The sequence below is a fragment of the Pinus tabuliformis genome, chromosome 2_1, assembly GCF_031772625.1.
Source record: "Pinus tabuliformis cultivar Carrire ecotype Pingquan chromosome 2_1, CPIR1, whole genome shotgun sequence".
Lineage (NCBI taxonomy): Eukaryota > Viridiplantae > Streptophyta > Pinopsida > Pinales > Pinaceae > Pinus > Pinus tabuliformis.
In genome coordinates, this window is record NC_142299.1 from 838,498,822 (window position 1) to 838,526,402 (window position 27,581).

Genomic DNA, 27,581 nt, shown 5'->3' on the forward strand with positions numbered 1-27,581 from the left:
TGTCGCTATTGTTTTTAACAAGTTTAACGACAAAGATAACTCGGTCCTTTTCATGTTTAGAGAGTTTGAAAATGGACGAAAAGGAGACTCCAATAGTCCTTTTTCGTGGCATAATCCCTTAAGTCTGAAAAAGTGTAAAATAATAAGAAAGGGATGACTTTTTGATAGTTTTAACGAGACGACAAAGACAAGTGCTCGATATTTTTGTTTAATAATCCCTCAAGTCCAAAAAGATTAAAATATATGAGAGGGATGGCGCTCCATTTACTTTAACGAGCTGGAAAGGCCAATAGCTCAACAATCTTTTTATATTTAACGAGTCTAAAAAGAGTTTAAAAGAGGCTCGTTTTCGAGGAAAGAGTGGTATTTCTGGGTAGCAGCTGGTTCCAGGTAAGTTTGGAACTTCTCAAAACATGGCAGTTGAAGAGGGTGGCAATTAGAATCACTCGTCGTAGATTTTCCTCAAAATGGTAAAAAATCAAGTGGAAGCATATGATTGGCCAAACGGATGGAGGTGATGGAAAGAACACAACCAAGGTTCGAAAGGCAGATAGAATGGCAATCACAAAGGTTATTTACCGAGGGTGGATTCATTTTTTAATGAGCTTGAATTGGAAGAAACTATGCTCATTGGTGGGTTTATTTTTTAATGAGCTTGAACCTTGCGGAAATGTTGCTCATATTCGGTTTCATGTTTACACAAGCTTAAAATGAAAAACTATGCTTGTTATAAGTTCGCATGCCCCTAGCATAATGACGCAAATCGAGGTGCATGCCCCCCAAGCTTCATTGCATTCAACGCGGTGGTTGGAATGAAGGTTTACCTTCGAGATGTTTGAAATACTCGACTTGGATTTTACAAGATCATAATCAAAGACTCAATTTGGAAAGGGAGTTGTTTCATTTTTTAATGAGGTTGACACAATAAAAGAACTATCCTCATAACCCTTGTTTCATTTTGTAACGAGGTCGACACAAGATAAGAACCGTCCTCGGTGACCCATAGTATCAAAATGGTCAGAGTTCTTCTTAATATTTGATGATGTAGAAGATATCATATGACAGGTTTCCATAGTGGCCACTTCCGCCAGATTACTCGGAGACGGGAGGGAAAAAGTACCCATTAAGGAAGGGTCTTTTAGGAGACCTACTACGATATTTTGAAGCGATTGAGAGCTTCCATGGATCGATGGAATGCTTCCGGTAACTTGCGAACTGTTGGGGAGGAAGGTTAGATGGTCAATGATTGTAATTTCGCCTTGAAAGGGGAATGCAATCTTTCTAAAATATGTTGACACAACAGCAGCCATAGCATAAATCCAGGGCCTGCCTAGTAGTATGTTGTAGTGAAGGTTTCCATCAATGACCTCGACTTCAATTTCTACTGTCTTGCCCCCCAGTTAAATTTGCAAGTTACTTAATATCCCATATGGCATGTATGTTCTTCCATCGAACACTTTTAATGTCATTGATGATCGTGACAAGGGTGGTGAGCCTAAAGTTTTCCAGCAACTCATTGACATAATACAGGTAGATGCCCCCTCATCAATGATTGTTCAATGAATAGTTTTGTTGAGGGCTTTTACCTGTATAAGGAAAGAAAGTTGGGATGGTAACTGAGGTTCGTATCCTTTATGGTTAAAGGCCACAAGATTGGAATCCGCTGGATCAATCCCACCTATTGCTGATAATAAAACCTGCTTTTGGGAGGGGCAATTCTGCAGTACTTCAAGTGTCGACATAGCGGATGGTGACTGAGCCAGATCCTCCACTATATTATAATTCTGTGCTGCTCGAGCATGAGGATTAAATGTCAATTTATGTACTACTCCTTTGGGCGGCTTTATAGTTAATTCAGGAATGATGGGTGGAACAACTTCTGGCGAAGCTGTTGTTGAACTACTGGGCTGATCTGTAGCCTTATTGTTTGACGACTGTGGATTCCCATAATATTTATTACTTGTCGATATCAAAGCATCATTTTTCTGTTTTGAGATGGATAGCATAAGCACTTGGGATTTAGAAGCATGATCTATAGCAACCAGGTTAGTTTCTGGGTTTGGAAACGGATCAGTCAACAATGCTGTGGTAGTCGAAGTTTTTAAAAATTTTGCAACCTCAGCTCGATGTGGACAATATCTCGTGAAATGTTTGTCGTTACATATTAAACATGGATAACGAGGTTTCTATTTCCCAGCAGGGTTTCCAGAAGATTTCTTAGGAGTCGAATCTTCCTGTTTCTTCTTTTTGTTTTTCCCTTTCTTCTTCCCCCCTGGTTGCTTTGGTTCTTTGCCATTGTCAGATGACACTATATTAACCTCCGAGGCAAGAAGCTTGTCATTTTATTTTTGACTAGAAACTGCAAGGGCTTTTTTAGATGTAGCCTTTGTGGTTTTCGTGCTTGTGGTATCGATCACGCCATTGCTAGCATGAGAGTCCCGATTTGATTTAGGAGGGGGAGGAATGGAAAATTCTGGTCTAGGAGCGCCAATAATTTTTTCGTAGAGCGTGCCAGATTGAGTATAGATCAAATCCAAATATTGTGCACGAGCAATGACTTGCTCTTCGGTGACAACTCCTCCCTTGGCCACATCTTCTGTAATAGAAGGCAATAATGACTTAATAAACCACTCAGCTAGAAGCTGATCAGGAACATATGTCTTTACCTTTCGATGACGACGTCTCCACTCATGAATATGATCAGATATGTGAGTGGTTGTTGTCTATTTAAAATTGGTAAGGAGTTTTGTTCTCATTTCATACCTTATGTGTAATTTAAAATGGGTTAAAAAGGTAGTGGCAAGGGTGCTAAAGTTATCGAACGAAGCTCTAGGAAATTCAATATACCATTTTGTTGCCGGACCAATTAGCGTTTGATCCAAATCGGATCCATAAAGGACTGTCAAAGAACCATGACTGTATCAGGTTGAACAAATCTCTAAAGAAATCCAAAACAACGATAAAAAACACCATGAACCAGTGGCAATGGCAGCCGACGTGGAACGACGTGGACCTCGGTCAAAGCGCGCTGACCGAGGCCCATGGAGACCGCGCAGGAGGCTAAAGTAGCCCCTGGGAGCCTCAGATCGGGAAACAGAGGTGGATTTTGACACATCGCTAGGTAAACAGGGCCAAAATGGAGGAAGCCCGAGCACTCGGTCGCGTTGGGAACTGGAGGACTGTGGGTGGAAAAGGAAAAAGTGCTAAATGTACAAGGCAGGACCCAAACTTTGGAAAACTGGTGGTTTTGATCGGGGCGCCCTTAAATGGTAAGAGGTTTTGGACGAGAGCATAGCGATTCCATACTTCGATCGACGCGTGGCAAGCGGGGGTGAGAGAAAACCGTCGTTGATCGCGCACTATTGGTCGAGCAAGTCAGCCGCATGAAACGTGCGTATGGCATCGGATCTGGAGGGATCAGATCAGACGGCTGAGATTGCGCTCGACGGAGGAAGCGGAATTGACAAGGAAATACACCGCATTTTAGAAGGGATTTGGAATCTGTTTTGACTGCCACGATGGAGGAAAGATTCATCCACGACATAACTGAAGAAACGAATCAACGAAGTATTCTGGTGCCATTTAGAGGAGGACAAGTGGCCACTTCCTGAGCATTCATGATGATGCCGAATAGGGAACTCCAAGCGTAGCTGTAGAAGGTGAATCGACAGAGGCGGAAGAGGAACCGAATAGGCATAGGGGTTGAATGGCTAAAGCCATGAACAGAGGAAGAAGACAGTCAGTTGAGAAGCGGTAGTAAGATAGCAAGAGTTGAGAGATGAAGAAGTGGAATAGTGAACCGAGAGAGGAGGACTGAACACAGAGAACAATAAAGCAAAGCAGGAGAGGACAAAGGGCCGAGCTGACTAGAGGCAACATTGAGCACCAGAGGCTTGAGAGATGCGAGCCGTCCCAGAAAGGATCTGTCCAGGCTGAGCACCACATTAGGCTCTCCCCTGTAGACTAGAAGGTCACAGAGTTGGTAGGAAGAAGAATTCTGTGTACTCAAGTGGCTTGGGGAATCCAAGAACCACCCTGCCAAGCAAAACCTCCTTCAGGAGAACTCACATTGAGTCCTTGTATTGTAATTTCTCTACTTAAAGGCACAATAAAATAAGGCCACCACTGAAAGTTGGACCAGAGATGTAGCCCTGGAGAATAGGGTGAACTCCTTATTAAAATTGCTTGTGTCTTTATGTATGCTTACTGTATTTCTCTACTGTATTTCCATTTTATTGTCTGTGTATATTGGAAATCTAATCGATCCGTTGCTTCAATAACAAAGAACACACACACCAGCACATGAGTTTTTAATACCTTTATTTAACAAATCTTTAACTGATGTCACTCATAGTGTGAATATCAGATCAAGTGGTATCAGAGCTCTAGGCTGTAAGGTTAGACAAGCTTGTGTTGGTTTAGCTGTGAATGCTCACAAGATCAAGGCTCAAATTAGGAGAAGGAGAGTTGGTGGAAACTAATCCTGAAATTGGGAGAGTCTATTCTCGGAAGACAATGTCAAAGGAAGGTTCCGTTGGGCCAGATCCTCAATTCATAGAGAGTTTCCTAGCTATAAAGTCTATGGTAGAAGAAATGTACAGAGACTTTAGAAAGCAAAAGGTTGAAGATTCATCAGGTTCTAAACAAGATAAAGAAGAAGATGAGTCTCACTGCCAAGACCACTCCAAAGGAAAGAGGAAAGAGGAAAGCTTTCTCACACCTCCTAATAGCCCTGTGCATAATAAGAAAGCATCTTTGATTAAGCTAGATGTTAAATTTGATTTGCCTATATATGATGGAGAGCTAAATGCTGAAAGGTTTGATAATTGGATTAGAAAAATTGATGTGTATTGCAAGGTACAAAACATAAACTCAGACAAGAGTAAGATTCAGCTGGCAAGCCTACGCCTAGGAGGCACTGCCTTGGTTTGGTGGGAAGGCAAAACCCGAGTTGATATGAAAAGACATGGTAAGACCATCTTTGTCTGGAGTGACTTTGTTTCTGTGATAAAAAATTAGTTCTATCCATTGGCCTACATGCAACAAGCCATGATGAGTTGGCAAACTCTTCGACAGTTGAAGGGGCAATGTGTGCAAGGGTATACTCAAGAATTTAGAAAGACAACATTAATATTGGGTATCTCATTAGACTCACCAGAGACTCTTTTGAAGTACATTGGTGGTCTACACAACTATATGAGGCATACCATCCTCATGTTTAATCCCACTAGTATAGATGAGGTATCTGTACAAGCTACTCATCTAGAAGCTAGAGGAAAGAATGGAAATCCAGAAGTTGGGGGACCATCCCAACCCATTGTAAGCAAGAGCAAGGAGAAAAGAAAACAGAAGTGGAAAGCAAGGAAGGCTAACACTGCACAAAAAGCCAAGGCTTCATGCACTCACTGTAAAAAGGAGGGGCATGATGATGAGCATTGTTGGATTCTACATCCAAAGCTGAGACCTAAGAAGTCCGAGGGCAAGAAGAAGAAGACAGTTGCAGCTATTCAGAAATATTTGGGGTCCGACTCGGGAGATGAAACAACTATAGTAGCCATAGGTATAAAAGGTAAGAATTCTGAAGCACCTACTAGTAATTCTGCTCAATTTGTTATTGATGAAGAAAATGAGAGAAAACGACATGAGTTTTTCCATATTCGAGTTATTTCCAAAAATCAAAAGATTGATACTTTGTTTGATAGTGGCTCACAAGTAAATTTGATTTCTAAAGCAATTGTAAAGAAATTGGGCTTAGCAACTACACCTCACAAGAAACCATACCCATTAGGATGGTTGAATGATAAAGCACAACTACAAGTGACTAGACAATGCAAACTCAAGTTTTCTTTTGGGTCAGCATTTGTAGATGAGGTTGAGCTAGACATAATTCCTTTGGATATATGTGGAATTGTTTTAGGAAGTCCTTACTTGTATGAGAGAAAGGCTATTTTCTATAGAGCTGAGAAAAAGTATCTACTTGTTAAAAATGGAATCGAATACTTTGTAAGAGCTCATAAGCTCAAGAATAATTATACTCTCATAAAATTAGGACAGATGAAAAGAATGATAAATTCATGTAAACAATTCTTACTGATGGTTGTAAAGGAAAAGAAAGCTGATAAAACCAATGTATTTGAGAGCTATAATGCTAAAAAACACACTGATATAGAAAAGGTTGTTTTAGAGTATGATGTCTTGTTTCAAGAACCTAAAGGTTTGCCACCCAAAAAGGGAATAGTACATGATATTATTTTGCAGCAAGATGTTCCTTTGCCTAATATTGGGATGTACAGGTTGTCTACTTTAGAGAATGATGAAATCAAGAAGCAGGTGCAAGAGTTTCTCGAGAAGGGCTTCATCAGGCCTAGAACATCACCATGTGGGTCACCAATCATTTTGGTGAGGAAGAAAGATGGCTCTTGGAGAATGTGCATTGATTACCCAACACTGAATAAGATAACAATAAAAAATCATTATCCCCTTCCTCGCATAGATGATCTTTTAGATCAATTGAAGGAATCTATTTATTTCACCAAGCTGGATTTACACAGTGGATACCATCAGGTCAGAGTTGTAGAGTAAGATGCATGGAAGACTGCTTTCAAAACAAAGCAGGGATTGTATGAATGGCTGGTTATGCCTTTTGGCTTAACTAATGCTCCTGCTACTTTCATGAGATTAATGAATGATGTACTCAGACCTTTTCTTGATGATTTTGTTATTGTGTATCTAGATGACATTCTGATTTTTAGTAAAACGTGGGAAGAATATTTAAAGCATGTTAAGCAGACATTAGATGTTTTGAAAAGAGAAAAACTTTATGTTAAACTTTCAAAATTTGAATTTGGAAAAACATCTCTAAACTACTTTGGTCATATAGTAGGGGGAGGTGAATTAAAAATGGATCCCTCTAAAGTGGCAGTCATTGTGAACTGGCCTAAACCCAGGTCTGCTATAGAATTGAGAAGCTTCTTAGCAGTAGCACAATATTGGAGGAAGTTCATTTCTAACTTCTCCTCGATTGCAGCTCCCTTACATGTTTTAACAGGATTAAATAAGGTGTTTCAGTGGGGAGGAAAACATTAGAAAGCCTTCGACACCTTGAAAGAGAGAATTAGTACAACACCTGTACTAGCACTGCCAGATTTACAAAGACCATTTGAGATCCAAACTAATGCTAGTGACTATGCCATGGGAGCAGTGTTGACACAACACGGTAAACCCATATGTTATCATTCTGAGACTTTTAATCCTGCAATAGTTAACTATCCTACATATGATAAAGAATTGTATGCGTTAGTTCAGAGTGTGAAAAAGTGGAAACATTATTTAATGGGAAAAGAGACAATAATACATACTAATCACCAACCACTTCAATATCTACACTCCCAAACTAAGTTACAGCAATCAAGACATTACGGATGGATGGGTTTTCTACAACAGTTTCATTTGGTCATCAGATATAAAAAGGGCATACATAACAAGGTTGTAGAAATGTTATCTAGACCCATTATAAATGCATCTACCATACTTAAGCATAATTCTGTGCTACATGAAAGCTACATAGAACAATATGCTTAGGATATGGACTTTAAAGATGTATATGCAACTTTGAGTCAAGGCAAAAGAGTAGAAGAATTGGACTATCATATGAAGGACTGACTCTTATACCATTGTGGGAAACTCTGGATTCCACAAACCGAGAGAGTAAAGATAATTAGGGAAGCACACACTTCTATGATATCAGGTCACTTCGGGGTAAGTAAAACAGTTGCACAACTGCAAAGGTTCTGCTATTGGCTGAAAATGAACGCGACAGTTTCTAGATATGTAAGAGGGTGTGTCATGTGTGATAAAAGCAAGCCCAGCAACAGAAAACTAGGCTTGTACACTCCATTGCCAGTTCCTTCTCACCCTTGGGAAAGTGTTTCCATGGATATTGTTGGAGGACTGCCTAAACCTAGGAAAGGTCATGACTATCTATATGTTGTTGTGGATAGGTTCAGCAAAATGTGTATTTTGATACCTTGTAGTAAACAGATCATAGCTGAGCAGACTGCAAAATTGTTCTTTGAACATGTATGGGTTCATTTGGATTACCCACTTCCATTGTATCTAATCGAGACACCCGATTTGTGGGGAAATTTTGGTCGAGTCTGTGGGAACTGATGGACACCAAACTAAAGAAAAGCACAACTTTTCATCCACAAACAGATGGCCAGACAGAAGTCGTAAACAGGACAGTGATCCAGTTACTGAGAGGTTATTGCAGAAAACACCCTAAGCTTTGGGATGAACACTTGTGTTATGTGCAACATGCTTACAACAGAGACAAGCACTCTTCTGCACAGTAGGATCTCCTTTTGAGACCTGTTTTGGTTTCAAACCAAGGTCTCCTTTGGGTTTTGTCTTTGGTAAAGATACCATGATTGATGGACACAGTGATGTGGACAAGGCAACTAGGTTCATTGAACAGATCTAGGAGATCCACCAGGCAGTACAGGAATAGCTGGAAAAGAGCCAGGCCAAGTATAAGGCTAGGCATGACAAGCACCGGATGGAGCATAGTTTTCAAGTTGGAGACCAAGTCTGGCTGTATATCAGCAAGGACAGGATGCAAGGTGAAGGTAAAAATCTAAAGCCTATCAGGTATGGACCCTTTAAGATACTTGAGAAGATTGGTGAAAATGGTTTTCGCCTTGATTTACCAGCTTACATGCACATCTACTCAATCATAAATGCAGATTGCTTGAGATTGTTTGAACCTTCAATGATTGAGGACCCTAAAGAGCAGAGTCAATTGCCTTCTATCAATGACCTACTACCTGAATATCTTAATGAGTTGCAGGAAGACACAGTGCTGGACAGGAAGGTAAGGATGATGCATAGGGGAAATGTGGAGTACCTCAGTATTGGGCTCAAAGGTTCAAAGCTGAGCAGCACAAAGTGGATTGAGATTGGACAAGTGAAGAAACGGTATCCTCACTTAGTCGATTCTTGAAAACCAAATTTTGGTGGTCCAAAAGCTTTTTCAATCGGAAGGCCATGATCCGAATCAGATCCATAAAAGACTATCAAAGAACCATGACTGTATCAGGTCGAACAAATCTCTAAAGAAATCCAAAACAATGATCAAAAACACCTTGAACCAGTGGCAATGGTAGCTGACATGGAACGACGATGACCTCGGTCAAAGCGTGTTGACCGAGGCCCATGGAGACCCCGCAGGAGGCCAAAGTAGCCCCTGGGAGCCCCGGATCGGGAAACGAAGGTGGATTTTGACGCATCGCTGGGCAAACAGGGCTGAAATGGAGGAAGCCCGAGCACTCGGTCACGTTGGGAACCAGAGGACCGCGGGTGGAAAAGGAAAAAGTGCTAAACGTACAAGCCAAGACCCGCACTTTGGAAAACTGGCAATTTTGATCGGGGCGCCCTTAAATGGTAAGAGGTTTTGGATGAGAGTAGAGCGATTCCATACATCGATCGACGCATGGAAAGAGGGCATGAGAGAAAACCGCCGTTGATCATGCACTATTGGTCGAGCAAGTCAATCGCGCGAAACGTGCATATGGCGTCAGATCTGGAGGGCTCAGATCGGACGGTTGAGATCGCGCTTGACAGAGGAAGTGGAATTGACAAGGGAATACGCTGCATTTTAGAAGGGATTTGGAATCCATTTTGACATGCCACGATGGAGGAAAGATTCATCCACGATGTAACTGAAGCAACAAATCGACGAAGTATGCTAGCGCCGTTTAGAGGAGGGTAAGTGGCCACTCCCTGAGTGTTCATGATGACGCCGAATAGGGAACTCCAAGCGCAGCTGCAGAAGGTGAATCGACAGAGGCAGAAGAGGAACTGAACAGGCATAGGGGTCGAATGGCTAAAGCCATGAACAGAGGAAGAAGACAGTCAGTTGAGAAGCGGTAGTAAGACAACAAGAGTCGAGAGATGAAGAAGTGGAATAGTGAATCCAGAGAGGAGAACTGAACACAGAGTACAATAAAGAAAAGTAGGAGAGGATAGAAGGTTGAGCTGACCAGAGGCAACATCGAGCACCAGAGGCTTCAGAGATCCGAGCCATCCCAGAGAGGATCTTTTCGGGATGAGCACCACATTGGGCTCTCCCTTGTAGACCAGAAGGTCACAGAGCTGGTAGGAAGAAGAAGTCTGTGTACTCAAGTGGCTTGGGGAATCCAAGAACCACCCTGCCAAGCAAAACCTGCTTAAGAAGAACTCACATTGAGTCCCTGCATTGTAATTTCTCTGCTTAAAGGCACAATAAAATAAGGCCACCACTAAAATCTGGACCGGAGATGTAGCCCTGGAGAATAGGGTGAACTCCTTATTAAAATTGCTTGTGTCTTTATGTATGCTTACTGTATTTCTTTGCTGTCTTTCCATTTTCTTGTCTGTGTATTAGCAATATGATTGATCCGTTGCTTCAATAACACAGAACACACACACCAGCACATGAGTCTGTAATACCTTTATTTAACAAATCTTTAACTGATGTCACTCATAGGGTGAATATTAGTTCAACGTTCGTTGAAAAAGGGGAAGCCTAATCGAATCATCATTCAGGTTGTTAGATGAGCACCACAAATGGAATGTCATTACATGATTCAACAGATCTTCACCTGGATTTCCATTGAATTTAGGAATATCAGAGGGAAGTTTATGAGGAATCACTATGCACCAAGGGGCATAAGCAATTGGATCATTCGTCAGCTGGTTTAGATCTGGTAATTCTAGAGTTGCTACAAAAGGCAACTGTTGATTCAGGTTAGGCAAAGCATACCCAGGATAAGACGGAATCACCTGAGCAGTAGGTCTTTGCATACCAGCATAATGTATTTGATGCTGGTAACTTTGGTAAGGTTGATGGGCATAACCATTATAGTATGGTTGTTGATAACCATTTTGGAAATGTGGTTGCCCGTTACTTACAAAGCCTTGTTGCTCAGGTCCTTGGTAAGATTGCTGGAATTGCGGTTGTTGATATTGCACCAGCCATGGTTGTTGGACCATTTGCTGTTGTCCAATACTGGATGATTGACCAAGATGTAGAGTGATAGTACCTGTTTGAGCCTGAGTCGTTCCAGGTAAGGAGGCACTAACCTGAGGTTGTGATTGAATTGCGGAGACGAGAGGCTGTTGTATTGCAACCTGAGAGACTTGAGGTTGACATACAACAGGTAGCGCTTGTACTTGCGATACAGTCACAATAGCAGGTGTAGTGGGAATATTCGACACAGGATGGACTGGTTGCATTGAATATACAACCCTTGGTTGTTGAGGCAGTATTGGTATCCAACCACTGGATGTAATTCTAGTTTGACCTGAATTTTGTTGTAAACTCCCATATGGTTGTTCTCCAGGAGGGAACAATGAAAAGGCATACTGCCCCCCATATGGTGGCAATCCAGTGCTTAAAGGGTAGATCGGCCTTTGAAGACATATTGGATCAACTTGTTGAGTTTCAACATAAGAAATACCATATGAGATTCTGGATGAATAAATAGGAACAGACCATGTCGTCGAAACAGTCCCTAAGTGGACTCCGGCTTGTTGTTGATAACTAGTCGGGACAAATGGTATACTAGCAAACATTGTAGGAACAGCAGCAGGAAGCTCTGCCGTAGTTGTGTCAGTTGACACAGTCCTAGATGTTGATGGTTTCTTAGACATATTTAGTTTATCCAAAATATTTCCTAGCGATTCGACAAGAACCTGCGATGAAGGATGATTAAAAGAACTAAATGCTGTAGTAGAAGGATATAAGTGGATCCTTGTTCCAAAATGCACTGGAGTACTGGGTGGAAGATCCTCTACTATCTCTTCTATAGCAATCAATCCAGGTGGAAGAGGTAGATCGTTAGGTCCGTAAAATATTTCTGGAGCCGAAGAAAGTGTAGCTTCTGCAGTGATAGATACTGGAGGGGTGACACCTTCTAAATTCTGGAACTCAACTTCCAGGCGTTTAGGTAAGTGAACTTCAGTTTCTGGCTCAGCCCTAGATGGAGCTGTTTCAGGAATAGAAGTGTTTACCGTTACACTAGCATCAGTTCTAATTTCCTCTTGTAACTGTGGAACTTTTTCTGTAAAGGAAGACGTACCAGAAATGGTTGGAGTAACTGTAGTCTCTGACAATGTTGAAACACAAGTTTCAATTAAATCAGGTGAATTGGACTCAATTAAACGAGACTGTTTTGCTCAGGATGGTTTCGTCTCCGGGGTCAAAGACGGTTGACTCGCTAGTCTCCACGAATGACGGGGTCTTGATTGACTTTCTTCCATGATTGCGGATTACTTGATCAACTAAAACATTAAAGGGGAAAAAGTTATTCTGATTCAAATAAATTTTAAGACGCTTTGACGCAACTTGCTTTTTCAATTTTTAAGAGTCGAGAAAAAGCTAAAGGTGACTCTAGTCGCCTTCAATTTTTGATGATACTGAAGTGAAAAGTGCTCAGATGGACCTTTTATATAAAGGAGTCGAAAAGGAACGAAAGTGACTACTCTGGAAATCTAGACAGAGGGATTACCAAACCGATCGCAAAACTGCAAAATACACCTTGGTTATAAATGATAGAGAAATTACCAAGGACTTATGTATGACAGTCAATCTTCTCGAATGCTGTGTTCAGTGCATTGAGATCGATAGGGCGGCAGACACGGCTTCCTAAGGATAAAGGATATCAGCCTATTGTGGTCTCCCAATATATACTCGATGGTACGGGGAGCACAAGTCCGTACTGGCACTTGTCGTATCAAAGAGGAGGAATCACCCAACGTTCGATGAAAAATATAGTTACCAGGTTTTACGACGCCGGAACACGTCTCTAGCCTAGACATTTAGATGTGTTGCGTTAGGTTCCAAAGCGTTTTTATGTTCATTGAGATTTATTTTAGAGTTTATCTTGCTTAGAAGTTTGTCTTTCAAGGTTCACCGCGTGATGTAGATGTAAAATTCCTAAATATGCAATCTAAAATGATAAACAATTGTTTATTTTCTTTTAGAAATGAAAATCCTAGCTACAAAGGAAAGAAGATTATGTTTTTTCTTTCAGTGGAGAGCATAGAGCACACACTAAATGCACTTTTCCTAAATCAAAATTCGCAAGCAGTCAAAATGTAGATGCACATGCATGTATTTGTTTTCCGCTTTCTTAATGTGTGAATGCCAAAAAGAAAGCTAAGTACAGATCTGAACTATTTTCTTTCAAAGCGACAGTACTAACAATTTTCTTTTCAAAATGAAAGGAAGACTAAGGTGACACTTCCGATTCTGAATTGAAAACTTCTTTCGACACTTCAAATACTAATAATTTCAAATCAAGTACAATGACAAAAGTACAATCAACTATCTAGAAGAGGAAGACTTTACGACACTTGCATAAAAAATGACAGTTCGATTAGGCTACTTTCGACAAAGGAAGACTATAAATGATTGACAAATACACAAAAACATTTACAATTCCAAACTGATGGAGGTTGAAATAATGTCAAGGAAGATGGTTTCAGCAAGAAGGTACTAATCATGAACAACAAAACTACTTAATAAAGCTGAAAACAAGGAGGAAAAGACCAATTTTCAGAGAAGAAAGTAGTGTCACTCAATCATCGCACTTGCAACACAGGGAAATAGGGATGCATCTCACCTACAACACATGGGAGGTGCGATGCATCTAGGTTGCACAGTTACAAACAGTGCGATGGGCCAAGGAGCGAAACTAAGCTTGGTTTTTGCTCAAAGTTTGCAGCTAAGTTCAGTGATTTAGGCTGAGTAATGATGGACAGTAAAAACAAAGCATAAGGGTAGGGTCTGATGAGGTTCTGAGCTACCACAAGGGCACTTAGGATGCTTTGTAAGTCAGATGTTTAGTTCATAAACCAACCCAGAGATTAACTGAAGCAACGCTTATCTACTTCGCAATTGCATAGCAAAGGCGTTTCGAAGGCTAGCTGGCTAACTTCAGGCTATGTCTGTAGTTTATAAAGCAAACAATAAACAAACAAAACAAACTATTTGTTCCCCAGCGGAGTCGCCATTTTGTTTCAGGGAAAACTAGTGTCAATTCGAACTGCTAGTCCCACTAAGATAGGTAGCTATCTTAAAAACAAACAATGAAAACTTTTCAAGAGTTCCTTTAAGTGTGATAGATTGAAGAGAAGAAAAGAGGACCAACCTGGATCTTTCGCTTTGATCCTAGCTTGATTTATCCTTTCCTTCACAGAATTTACCACTCCTCTCCTACTTGTCCCGCTTCAAAGAGCACCTGTAGTGTCAAAGTAACAAAAAGCTATCAAAGCATCTCTATCTAAAACATCATAAACAATGCAGAATCAGAAACACATTGACCATACAATTGCATTCATAAACAAGATTCACAAATACACGATTATATGGAGGAAAACTCAAAGAACTTTATTAATAGTAATGTAAGAGAGGATTAAAACCTAGCTTTTTGATCCAGCATCATCCTCCTAGTTGTAGAATCCCTCTTCACCTCATGAACAAGAAAATCACCCAACAATGCAATGTCTCTTCTTACCAACAAACTAACAACACTTCCTTACAAAATACAAAATTCCAGCCTCCAGATCTCTCAGATGAGGGATCCATTTATAGATGTCTTGCAAGGGTGTGAGTCAGCTCTGGGTTTTTGATTAGTGTCATTCCACTGATAGTTCTTGGTTCCACTTGGAGATTTCAATGATCTCTTACTCATCCTTGGGCGAATTCAGAGAGGCAAGTGTCATAGGAGAAGTTTTTGGAAGATTCCATGATCATCCACCTTGCAAACTATCTCTGCCATTTGTCTATTCTCACTCATTGCACCCCACAGAAGGCCATTTTAGTATGCATCACACTTGGCCTTTTAGGCAATCAATATGCATCGCACCTTGCCCATGGAACAGTCTGTATGGTCCAGTTTTGGCCAGTTCTGAGTAGTTTTTCAGGTGGAGCTTCTAGGAAATGATGTAATCAGCTGACCATGATCCTTTAGGGTATGAAGCAACAATTTTAGGGACTTAAGGAGTCCTTAGTTTATGGACATATGAGTTTGGGGTTGCAGTGCCCAAATATGTCTATAACACTTGACCAACAACAGAGCTCAGTCTAGAGACATTATGAAGGATTGGGTAAAGCAGCCAATCTGTTTCAGGATGAGACCCAACTAGATCTATAAGACAAAGATATTAGAGGAAGGAATTCCAATACTTGGTCATATTTGCATGCTGACTGAGTGGCCAATAAAGCACTGAGACCTTCCCTCAGAGTTGGGTGATTGCACTGGATGAACTGGCTAGAGAAGGAAGACCATGCAACTGGTCTGACATACTGGCTCACCAGTTGAACGAACAAGTCATGAAGGCTTGACAGTCACCCGATGGTATGCATGCAAATATTTATATGTCTGCTTACATTCTAGATGCAGTCTGTGTCCGACATGAGTTCCCGGGCTTGGAGTGGGCATGGTCATCGACAGAGACTGTTGTGAACATGTATTTGAAGCTATTGTCCGAATGCAGTTTCAGAGGAGTGATCATATGGCTGTCTGACCATTTTGTCACCCTAGTGTATAGGTTGATATTCGAACAGGATACACCATGCATGTCAGAGGATGCGATGAAGGCATTGCTAGGCATTGCAGATTTTTATGCCTCACTATCTGGCACGTTCATCCGAGTGTTCAGTGCAAATAAGTTTCCATATGTTCTGCCAAATTTTGTCTTTGATGTGCTTGTCATGTAGGAAGTAGCGTACCACATCTCAGAAGGATTGACAGCTAGATTACAACAGAATAATAAGGCACCTTGGCCCACTCTTCCATTGTGGATTGGGTTATATGAGATCTAGAGTATCAAGCAAGAAGATGTCGAAGCAATGCAGATGAGGAAGTATCCTTTCGACCTTCGAAGCTTCAACTTGTATGACCCACATTGCATTGTGAAGGATCACTGCGCAAGAGTTCAGTTCAAATGGATCCATGGGGCATGTCATCGGGTCGAGGAGGACTCATGGAGATAATGTTACAATTCCTCTAGACCCAATGAACAGGTCGACTTCGCCATAGAGTGGTTAGCAAAGAAACATGAAGCAGCATCATGGAGAGCACCAATAGTAGCAAAAGTAGCAGCAGCAGTAGAGGTAGCAGAGCCAACCATACCTGTGCGTGACAAAGGGAAGGGGAAGATTGTCAACCGCATGGAGGAGGAGCAAAGCTGCAAGTTTCGAGCAGATCCACTTGTAGAACAAGCAATTATGTCTATTCAGGCAAAGAGGTAGCATCATGACAAGAAAATCGTACGAAGGCAGAGGGATAAGAAGAGAATGGAAGAAGCAGAGAAGGAGTTGCATGAGCCGAGGGAACAACTCTGAAAAGAACAAGAGATGTGCCAACAGGAGTAGGAAGCACAACAACAACAGATTCAGCAGGGGGTGCATCACGTGCAGACATAAGAAGCAGTGCCCGTACAAGTAGTTGATTCATCTGAACATGTGGCATCAGGCGAACAGGGTGAACCATCGTAGGGGAAAGACTTTGCTCATGAGATAGAATAGGCGCTTGAATAGTTGGATGCACACATGGAGCAGTAGGAGTTGGAACAGGATATCGACCTCATGCCTCACCAAAGAGAGGTCGACTCACCTGCTTCATTGCATCCTGATGATGAGAAATTCTCAAATGACCAAGGAGGCACTGAGATCCTTGGTGGTCAACCAAAAGTAGAGATGCAAAACATCTCCTCTGATGAATCTCATCATAGAGTTGTGCAGTCTTAGAGAGTACTGACTCCGGAGGACCAAGCATGCCAAGTGCAATTTGAAGAGCAAGTGATCGTGACTGATGTACACAAGCATCCAACTGCTTTAGCCAATGCAACTAGAGTGTATTGGAAAGCCACTTGATCAAGTGTTTGTTTTTTGTTAAGTTATGGTATGTTCTATGCTTATAATAGTTTACTTCTTTTTCTTATTATATTCCACCGATTAACAATCACATGTACATAAAGTAAAGTGCAGATAGAACATTAAACGATCGACAGAAAACAAGCCAAGACAAGAGACACAAGATGTGGCGGCTAGCCAGGGGAAAACCCCACAATGTGTGGGGAAACCCTTTGATCAAATCTTCTTTTATCTTCAATAATTCAGCAGAGAGAAATAGTACAATAAATATGATTCATATCAGCAGTAGCAAACCCTAGATCAGTAGCATCAGCATTAGCGGCTTCATTATCAAACTAGGGCAGACCATATCTCACAAACCGACAGTCGGATTGACTTCATTCCACCACCAAAAGTTTTGGCTTCTAGAGGAGGTTCAGATGAACGTACAACGCAGTTCAGATGAGGAGATCTTCTAGGCCACGCAAGTCAATCTTTACTTCTGCAGTTGCAGCTTCAGTTTCAGCAGTTTCCGACTTCAAACTAGGGCAGTCGATATCTTGCAAACCGTTCGTCAGATTGACTTCATTCCACCACCAAAAGTTTTGGCTTTCAAAGGAGGTTCAGATGAACCTACAGCGCAGTTCCAAAGAGGAGATCTTCTAGGCCACGCAAGTCAATCTTTACTTCTGCAGTTGCAGCTTTAGTTTCAGTAGTTTCCGGCTTCAAACTGGGGCAGTCGATATCTTGCAAATCGTTCGTTGGATTGACTTCATTCCACCACCAAAAGTTGAGGCTTTCAAAGGAGGTTCAGATGAACCTACAGCGCAATTCCAAAGAGGAGATCTTCTAGGCCATGCAAGTCAATCTTTACTTCTGCAGTTGTAGCTTCAAATTCAACAGCTTCCGGCTTCACATGTGTGAGATAGAGAGACCCATTTTAGCGCAGTAGAGAAGAGACTCATATCTGCGCAGTAGAGAGAGAGAGATGTGATGAGATGAGTTAGTCCAAATGAGGAAAAGTCCTCTTATATTTATACATAACGTTGGTGGGTGAATAGATGCGACTGTTGGGCTTCTGAGCCTACATGAGTTGTAGGTTGGCTTGATAATAATTCCATAATCAAAATAAATTCATATCTCCATGAATACTTATCGGAATTGGATGATCTTTATATCAATCCTACACCTCTTGACGAGAGGAATATAATAAAAATATTATTAGCCATGAATAAGATGACCCACATGAAGTTTTGCCCTGGTTGCCAATTTTAACACTCCCTCTCAACCATGGAGAACTTCATCTGCAATCTGCCTATCGGTCGTTACTATTCATCCATCAAATGCACTGCCTTGTACAGCCTGACCCTTGCCCTACTCTGCTCTATTTTGCCTGTTCTGCTTTGTCTTGTTCTGCCCTGCACTGATCTGTACTGTTTTGTTCTGTTCTGCTTTGCTCTTGCATTGTTATGTTCTACTCTGCTTTTGTCCGAATTATGAAGAAGAAGAAATGATCGAGGATGTATCATACTGACTCAAAGTCAGTCTCAGAGTATGTACCACTGGTCCCAAACCAGTCTCAACCAACCCAAATTCAGCGTCATAGTGAGTACAACTCCAATGGTCCCAGACCAATATCATCCTCCACTGAATCAAAGTCAGTCTCAGAGTATGTACCACTGATCCCAGACCAGTCTCAATCGACCCAAAGTCAGCGTCATAGTATGGTACAACTCCTACCACTGGTCCTAGACCAGTATCATTGATCCCAGATCAATGGAGGTCATCCTAGCATAGGGAGTACGGTAGTTACAACGATGCGTCCATCGGTACTACTATGTTCCCTAACTTCATTTCCCAGCTCATTGATCAGATGAGAGGTACTTCCCATGAGACCCAGACTGCATGGGTAGGATGCCTCGACAGGAGAACTAATCAATCTTGTCCTCACAGGAGAGCACATCAATCCTGCTACAATTGCCATGGAGAACACATCAATCCAGGCCTCACAGGAGAACACATCAATCCTGCTATAATTGCCATGGAGAACACATCAATCCAGGCTGCCATGGAGAACACATCAATCCAGGCCTCACAGGAGAACTAATCATCCTGCTACACAGGAGAGCGAATCATCATGTTCCACAAGAGAGCGAATCATCTTGTCCCACAAGAGAGTGAATCATCTTGTTCTAGTGTGCACCACCAGGGGAGGGTGAGTCACCCTGTGGTCATATGTTGCTCCAGTAGGAACCACAAGCCCTCAGAGCTCCCAGAGCTCAATGTATGCAACATGCAGGACCCTTGTAAAAGGGTTTCTTGCCGACTCCAAGTCGTTTGGGAAAATCATAGATTAGATCTTTCCTCGGGGCTTTGATAAGGTCTATCAACCTGTACATCATCTTAATGTGATGGAGCTTCCTTGCTCATCGACTTACCATATCCCAGATGATGTCTATTTGCTGGAGCAATTGACGAATATGGGATTCCTCAATAATCGAATCCCACCTCTGGTTGTTACAGAGAATAACAGTGGTATCCAATGTAAATCCAAACAGCTCACTGAAGAGATTTCGCAACCAGACTACCTCACACGAGGTTATGCTAGCAACAATATATCCTGCTTCGGCGGTTCTCAAAGCCACCGACTTCTGCTTCCTGCTCATCCAGGATATCAAAGCAGATCCCAAGGAGAAACAACACCCGGAAGTGCTCTTATGGTCCTCCACATTGCCTGCCCAGTCAGCATCTGTGTATCCAAATAGTCTCACATCTCTGGCAATGTATCTTAACCCATAAGTGATAGTGCCACGAAGATATCTCAGCAGATTCTTGGCACCAATCCAGTGTATGTGGTGGGGTTCAACCATATGCTGGCTCAACGTGTTGACTGCAAAGCATATATCTGGACGAGAGTTCACTAAGAACATTAATGCCCCGATGAGTTGTCGATACTCGGTAGCATTTCGTAAAACAGGTCCAGCAGCACTACCGCTTAACTTCTTGAAGTCAAGCTCCATCAGAGTAGTTACAGGCTTGCAGTCCACCATTCCGAATCTTTCCAATATCTTCACCACATATTTTCCTTGAGATAGGAAAATTTCTCCTGGCTTTTGCCACACTTCAAGTCCTAGGAAGTAGTGCATCAGTCCTAGGTCTTTCATTTCAAATTTAGAGGCCAGCTCCCTCTTACATTTGTGAATGAGAGGGTCTGCACCTGTTAGAAAGAGGTCATCCACATACAACACCAGTATGAGAGGCTTGTCATCTTCAACCTTAAAGTAAAGGTTATGATCGGCTTCACTCCTAGTGAATCCCAGCTTCATCAAGTAGCTATCGATCCTCTCATACCATGCTCGGGGTGCTTGCTTCAGCCCATAGAGAGCTTTCTTCAACCTGCATACATGAGATTTTCGATCATAAATCTCAAATCCTTCAGGTTTCTCCACGTAGACCTCTTCTTTGATCAAGCCATGCAAGAACGCAGTCTAACATCCATCTGATGTAGGTTCCATCCTTGTGAAGCGGCAAGGGCTATGATTGAGCGGATGGTCATATATCTGGCAACAGGTGCAAATATCTCATCATAGTCTATACCTTCCTTTTGGGAGAAACCTCGAGCAACAAAATAAGCCTTATACTTTTCCGTGCTTCCATCTGCTGCATGCTTTATCTTGTAAAGCCATTTGGAAGTAACAATAGTCTTGTCCTGGGGTCTGGGAACTACTTCCCAAACATCATTCTTTATGATAGACTCATATTCTTCGATCATAGCATCCTTCCATACTTGATGCTTTACGGCATCTGAGAATGATGAAGGCTCATTTTGTATGATCGTGCTCATGATGGTCAGGTATCCTTGATACCTATGAGGTTTCTTACTTTCACGAAAGGTTCCTCGGGGTGCAGCATGTCCTTCAGCATCATCAAGTAACCCCTTAAGCCATGAAGGCCTCTTCCTAGAAGAGGAAGGCTCATATGGAGGAGGATCAATCAGATCCATGGGTTCTTCTACATCAGGCATTGATTCATCATCCTTTTCTTTCGGTTCCCTGGTGTCGGCTTCTTGAGAGCTCCTCAAAGCCGGAAGATTGATCACCTTGCTGAGAGCCATATCTTCGTCAAAGGTGATATCATGACTAATTATGACTTCCCTTTGACCGGATACATAGATTCTATAGCCTTTAGTATTTTCACCATAGCCCACGAAAATTCCCTTCTTTCCAGATGCTCCCAATTTATTTCTTTTCTCTTTCGGCACATGAAAGTATACAGGGCTTCCAAAAATTTTAAAATGAGAAACATCAGGTTTCTTACCGGTGAATTTTTCTTCATGAGTCTTGGAACCCAATGCTTGATGAGGGCATCGATTTTGTACATATACGGTAGTGTTTGCAGCTTCAGCCCATAGAAACTTAGGAAGTCTTTGATCATGTAGCATGGCCCGGACAACTTCCATCATCGTGTGGTTCTTCCTTCCCACCACACCATTCTGCTCAGGAGTATGTGGTATAGTAGTTTCCCTCTTAATGCCAACCTTAGGTATGCCTGAGTAAACCGATTGTAATATATCAGAGGTCTTGCTTTGGCTTGAGGGGAATGGTCCCCTTTTGAGCTTTCCTTTGGCACATCCCAGACATACACCTTCTTTCTCTACTTGGAATTCGGGCATCCCTGTTACCATCTGTCTTACATCGGATAGAGATTTTTAATGAAGGTGGGCAAACCTCCGATGCCAAAGTTCGGACTAAAGAGTTGTGTCACAAGACATGACACCTAGCGGACTTCCATCGACATGATATAATGAATCAACACTAAACCCAAGAGTAAAGGCATCTATAACATCATTTTTCCATATACATACCTTGCCATTGCTGAAGGTTACCTTGTAGCCTCTGTCTTCCATTGCCAAGACGGACACTAGGTTCCTTTTGAGGTCAGGTGCATTTAAAACATCCTAGAATTTCTAGCCTTCTTGAATGCTTGTCCTCTTCCTTGATTCCCAGCTCGCTTCTTACCTTTGATGTTGAATTTGTCATTCCTTTGATTGCCATCAGAGGGATTTCAAGTTGCACCACTACACACTGTACCATGCTTCTCTAATCATGATTATCATCATGCTGCCCATGTCCATGATTTTATCCATCATAATGCTGCTCAAACTAGTGTGCATCATCATCATGCTATCCTGTATGTCCATGATCTCATGTTGCCCTTTATGTCCATGATCTCATTCATCATGATGCTCATGATCTCATACATAGTGACTTGCTTTATCGCAAATGTAACATTGTCATTTTCTTCTAGCCTTAAGTCCAGCCTTTCCTCTTGATTGAGAAGAAGAGGCAGCAGGAGGACCTTTAGGCATGGGCATTTCTTGCACTTCTTCCCTTGTTTCTTCTTGAATGCATCTAGCCATTAATTCCTCGAAACCAAGAATTACCTTATAGTTCAAAAGAGTAGTCCTGAACACATACCATTCAAATGGTAATCCTCCGAGAGTTGTGAGTGCCATTTCTCTGTCAGTAATGGTTTCCCCAATAGATAGGAGATCGTTCTTGATCTCGGTGATTCTTAAGAAGTATGCTTGCATACTTTCATCTTTACCCTTCTTGATTTCCCTCAACTTATTTCTAAGAAACAAAACTTGATTTGCATTGTTAACTTTAAATAAACTCACCAGTCTGTCGTAGATTTCCTTGGAGGTGTCTAGATCAGAGATGTAGGCCACTAAGCGCTTGTCGATAGAGTCCCGGATGATCTTCTTTGTTTTGACTTCTCCATTTTTCCATTTGTTCTAGGCAGCAGCAAATGCATTTGATGAAGGCTCAACAATATTGCCTCTTACATGGTCCAGCACTCCTTGATCTTCAAGGGTTAGATCGATAGACATCTTCCATCCGTGATAGTCAGCTTTCTCACGGAGCTTGTCTTCGGCAGGAAAGAGTGTTGAGGACCCCATAGTTCTTTTAGGATAGCCTTGCCAATCTTCTCTTCAATGATTGCTCTTGCTCTTGCTCGGGCTTTGTCTTCACCTCAGCTCCGATACCATGTTAAGTTATGGTATGTTCTATGCTTATAACAGTTTACTTCTTTTTCTTATTATATTCCACCGATTAACAATCACATGTACATAAAGTAAAGTGTAGATAGAACATTAAACGATCGACAGAAAACAAGCCAAGACAAGAGACACAAGATGTGGCGGCTAGCCAGGGACAAACCCCACAATGTGTGGGGAAACCCTTTGATCAAATCTTCTTTTATCTTCAATAATTCAGCAGAGAGAAATAGTACAATAAATCTGATTCATATCAGCAGTAGCAAACCCTAGATCAGTAGCATCAGCATTAGCGGCTTGATTATCAAACTAGGGCAGACCATATCTCACAAACCGACAGTCGGATTGACTTCATTCCGCCACCAAAAGTTTCGGCTTCCAGAGGAGGTTCAGATGAACCTACAGCGCAGTTCAGATGAGGATATCTTCTAGGCCACGCAAGTCAATCTTTACTTCTGCAGTTGCAACTTCAGTTTCAGCAGTTTCCGGCTTCAAACTAGGGCAGTCGATATCTTGCAAACCATTCGTCGGATTGACTTCATTCCACCACCAAAAATTTTGGCTTTCAAAGGAGGTTCAAATGAACCTACAGCGCAGTTCCAAAGAGGAGATCTTCTAGGCCACGCAAGTCAATCTTTACTTCTGCAGTTGCAGCTTCAGTTTCAGCAGTTTCCGGCTTCAAACTAGGGCAGTCGATATCTTGCAAACCGTTCGTCGGATTGACTTCATTCCACCACCAAAAGTTGCGGCTTTCAAAGGAGGTTCAAATGAACCTACAGTGCAGTTCCAAAGAGGATATATTCTAGGCTACGCAAGTCAATATTTACTTCTGCAGTTGCAGCTTCAGATTCAATAGCTTCCGGCTTCATATGTGTGTGAGAGAGAGACCCATTTCAGCGCAGTAGAGAAGAGACTCATATCTGCGTAGTAGAGAGAGAGAGATGTGATGAGATGAGTGAGTCCAAATGAGGAAAAGTCCTCTTATATTTATACACAATGTTGGTGGGTGAATAGATGTGACTGTTGGGCTTCTGAGCCTACATGAGTTGTAGGTCGGCTTGATAATAATTCCATAATCAAAATAAATTCATATCTCCATGAATACTTATCGGAATTGGATGATCTTTATATCAATCCTACACCTCACGACGAGAGGAATCTAATAAAAATATTATTAGCCATGAATAAGATGACCCACATGAAGTTTTTCTCAGGTTGCCAATTTTAACATTCTCTCATACCTGAGAATGAGCGAATGGCGAAGAAACTATAGGTGGCCAAGCAAGGAGGAGACTTGGTGACAATGTTCGCCCAAGCTGAACTGAAGAAGGAAATACTAGATGAAGTATTTTCCTTAGGCACAGTTATGCGAGAATTGTACTCCAAGTTTGGTACTGTACATCAAGTAGTCATTCATCTCCACGGATGATAACAATGATATGTGAGAAGAGCACACATATTGAAGAACATACATACTGCTGTTGGTAACATGCAAGCATGGATGATGAAGTATAAGGGAGCCCCACTTCACTTGCTAAAGATGATGAAGGCCAATGTGGTTGACCTGAAAGCATGTATCTGGAGTTAGATCTGGAACTATGAATACCTACTACAACTCATCACTAGCATACATGCTCCCCATGCACGAGTATTTAAAAGCATGGATGTTATAGTGCACACTCATGCAATCCCATCACTTGGGACTCTCACCCAAGTGAAGACAAAGAAGCAGAAGCAGGTCCAAGAGGATCTTGACTCATACTTCGATGAGTTGACGTGCACCGCCACTAGCCTAGACTTTCCTATCAGTGCAGACATCATGTGCAAGTATGTTGCTGGTCAACCACACTGAAGAAAATGATGCGCATACTCACAGGCGAGTTGGACAAAGGAGCTCGAGTAGTGTACCCAGATTCTATGGAGGCAAGGTTCAGGTTTCAGACAGATGTCACAATATAACACATAGACACTCTCAAAGACTACCAATCTTGGCATCAATATGTCACTGTTGAGCAACATGAGGATGTTGAGGAGTTAGACTTCTATGGTTGTCTAAGTCCAAATGATGTCTAGTTTGGCTTGTCCAAGCCATTGTTCACATGGGTACATGTGCATTGTAATGTTGAGTCATGTCAAGTGTAAGTCAAGTGTCAAGAGTGGATGTAACAATCATAGAGTAGGTGAAGAGTCATGAGGGTAGTTGAATGGTCACAAGGGGGAATGTCAAGGGTCAACCCACCCTTTGCTATAAATAGTCCCTCATAATTCATTGTATAGGATTTTGGTCAGCCAAGCCTCTACTAAGAGTATCTTGAAGAAGGCTTGGACAATATTGTAATGCACCTCGTCTTCTCCACTGCACGGAGCTAGTACATCTCTTTGGAGGAGCAGGCGGATGTGGCTATAACGTTCCACTATTGGGGCTAACAGGTTTACATGGATGTATTGTATGATTGTGACTTACACTTCTTTATATAATAAGAGCCAACACATTTTCATGCATATGTTGTTATTGTAGTTGGACTACTTCAGTTGATTTAATAAGATATGTTGTTTAACTTACGTACTTGTGTATGAAATGATTCACATGCAATTATATGAATCTTGTTGTTAATGTGTTGCATATGTTGTTAATGCTATCACCGTTTGTGTCAACTGCTCTACCAGACATTAGACAGACCTTTCACTTGAACTGTGCTATAACAACCGTCGCACTCGTCTTGGACTGATCTGTAAGTGCTGTATGTGTTATCTTACCTTGTATGGTGTGAATTCCGCATCTGAGTGGACTGCTCCGTCGGAAGTTGTGCATGTCCTTTGTGTTGTGTGTTCCTAGCCGAGTTTTGACTGATCCCTTTCAATCTGGAACTCACCTTCACCTCCGTCCCCTTTCAAAGTGTTGGAACCTTTCATACCCATTCTTTGACTCATTGCATTAGTCACGCCCTTGCTACTAACAGAGTTATCTTACTTGCCTCTGTGCGACATCATGGTCAAGGCATTACCTTATGACCCATTGCTGGGACTCCTATGCCAAATGGTCTGAGGTCTAATTAGGACTTCTTACCAGGGGGATCCCCTTGACATGTTAGCGAGTCTAGCACTGTCAACATTTCTGGAACTAGAAGGAGGGCTTGATGACAAACAATGTCCTCTCATCCAATTTTGAACCTTTGCATATATTTCATGGATTCTTGCACTCTGCTTCCCTTGAGGTGTTTCTCGAATCGTGAAGATGTCTCCATCTCGGGGAAGCTTTTCGATCTCTTGTCCACTCACACTTATGATGGTGAAGGTGAAGTGGCCTGGCCTGAGCACTTACATAAATTTATTTCCATGATTCATGAGGAAGATGAGTTTTCTCACGAACAGGCTGGTTTGCTAATTGCATACACACTTCATGAATCTTCATTTCTTTGGGTAGGCTAACACTATTCACTCATTTGAGTACTTCTGTGATCTTATTGAAGACACGTTCTATCATTTTGATCCAGACCATATTGACTGGAAACTGTTACAACAATGGAGGGCTTCGCATGAATCCGATATTGGCTTTTGGTAGTGCTTCCGTGACTTGTAGTTTCAAGCTCCGAGGAGCCAGATGAAGTTCGCTTATCTTTGGGACTAGTTTGAGTATTGCCTTAAGAAATCTGTCCATCCCAAGAGGAAGCTTGATATCAAGCCTCACTCAATATTCTTCATTGATGGAACTACGCAATCTCATGTGCGAGCGAGCACTGTCTCAACTGGTTGTCCGCCTCCCTCTCATTCAGCAACTCCACCACTTCCTAGTGATGTTGAGGATCATGCTCACACACCTATTCATCCTTCACACTCTCCAAACATCACTCCACTCAATTTTCGCACAGATTTGTTTGTGAGCTGTTTGAGTTCTCATGTGCATTATTTTCTTCGACCTCCGTCTTCGCACTCAGGTGTTCCTCTGGATGATGTTGTCTTATGTTTGTCCATTTCAGACTCTTCTCTTGTTGTGAACGAAGAACAACCCATTGATGGAGTTGGTGTTGCATAACCAACATGCATTGTCATTCATGAAGAGTATGAATGGGAGCTTGAACATCAACACTTGGCGAAGGAGGACTCCCTTCTGTCCAAGCCCCCTCAATTACTTCCTAATCTCTTTGGTGAACTTGCCATCCATGATTTTGTATGCGTGTCTTCATCCACGGATGCACCCATTGTTGATCACTCACAGGGCTCACCTGATGTTAGTCTATCATTCGACAATGGAGACGGTAAGTTATTCATTGAAAATCCACTTGATCCTTCATCTGTCTTTTCTAGAAACACAGAGGATGAGTTTGTTCACTTTTCATCTACCCCTCTGTTTGATTCATCTGATTATGAGGATGCTGAGGAATTCATTGATTTTTTTGATCGTAGCAGTCGTGATCCATTTGCTTCCAATTTTGATCATGATCATGAATCTATTGCAATTGATCTTTCGAAGCCATTGGTGTATGATGATCTACCTGATGATGAAGTTGAGACACCCAAGACTGTCGAGGCACTTCAGCCCGAGCTGATGGTTATGTTAGGCCCTCGCTCTCTTGGGGTTAGTCTCACTTCTGATCATGAAATTGTTCAATCACCCAAAGC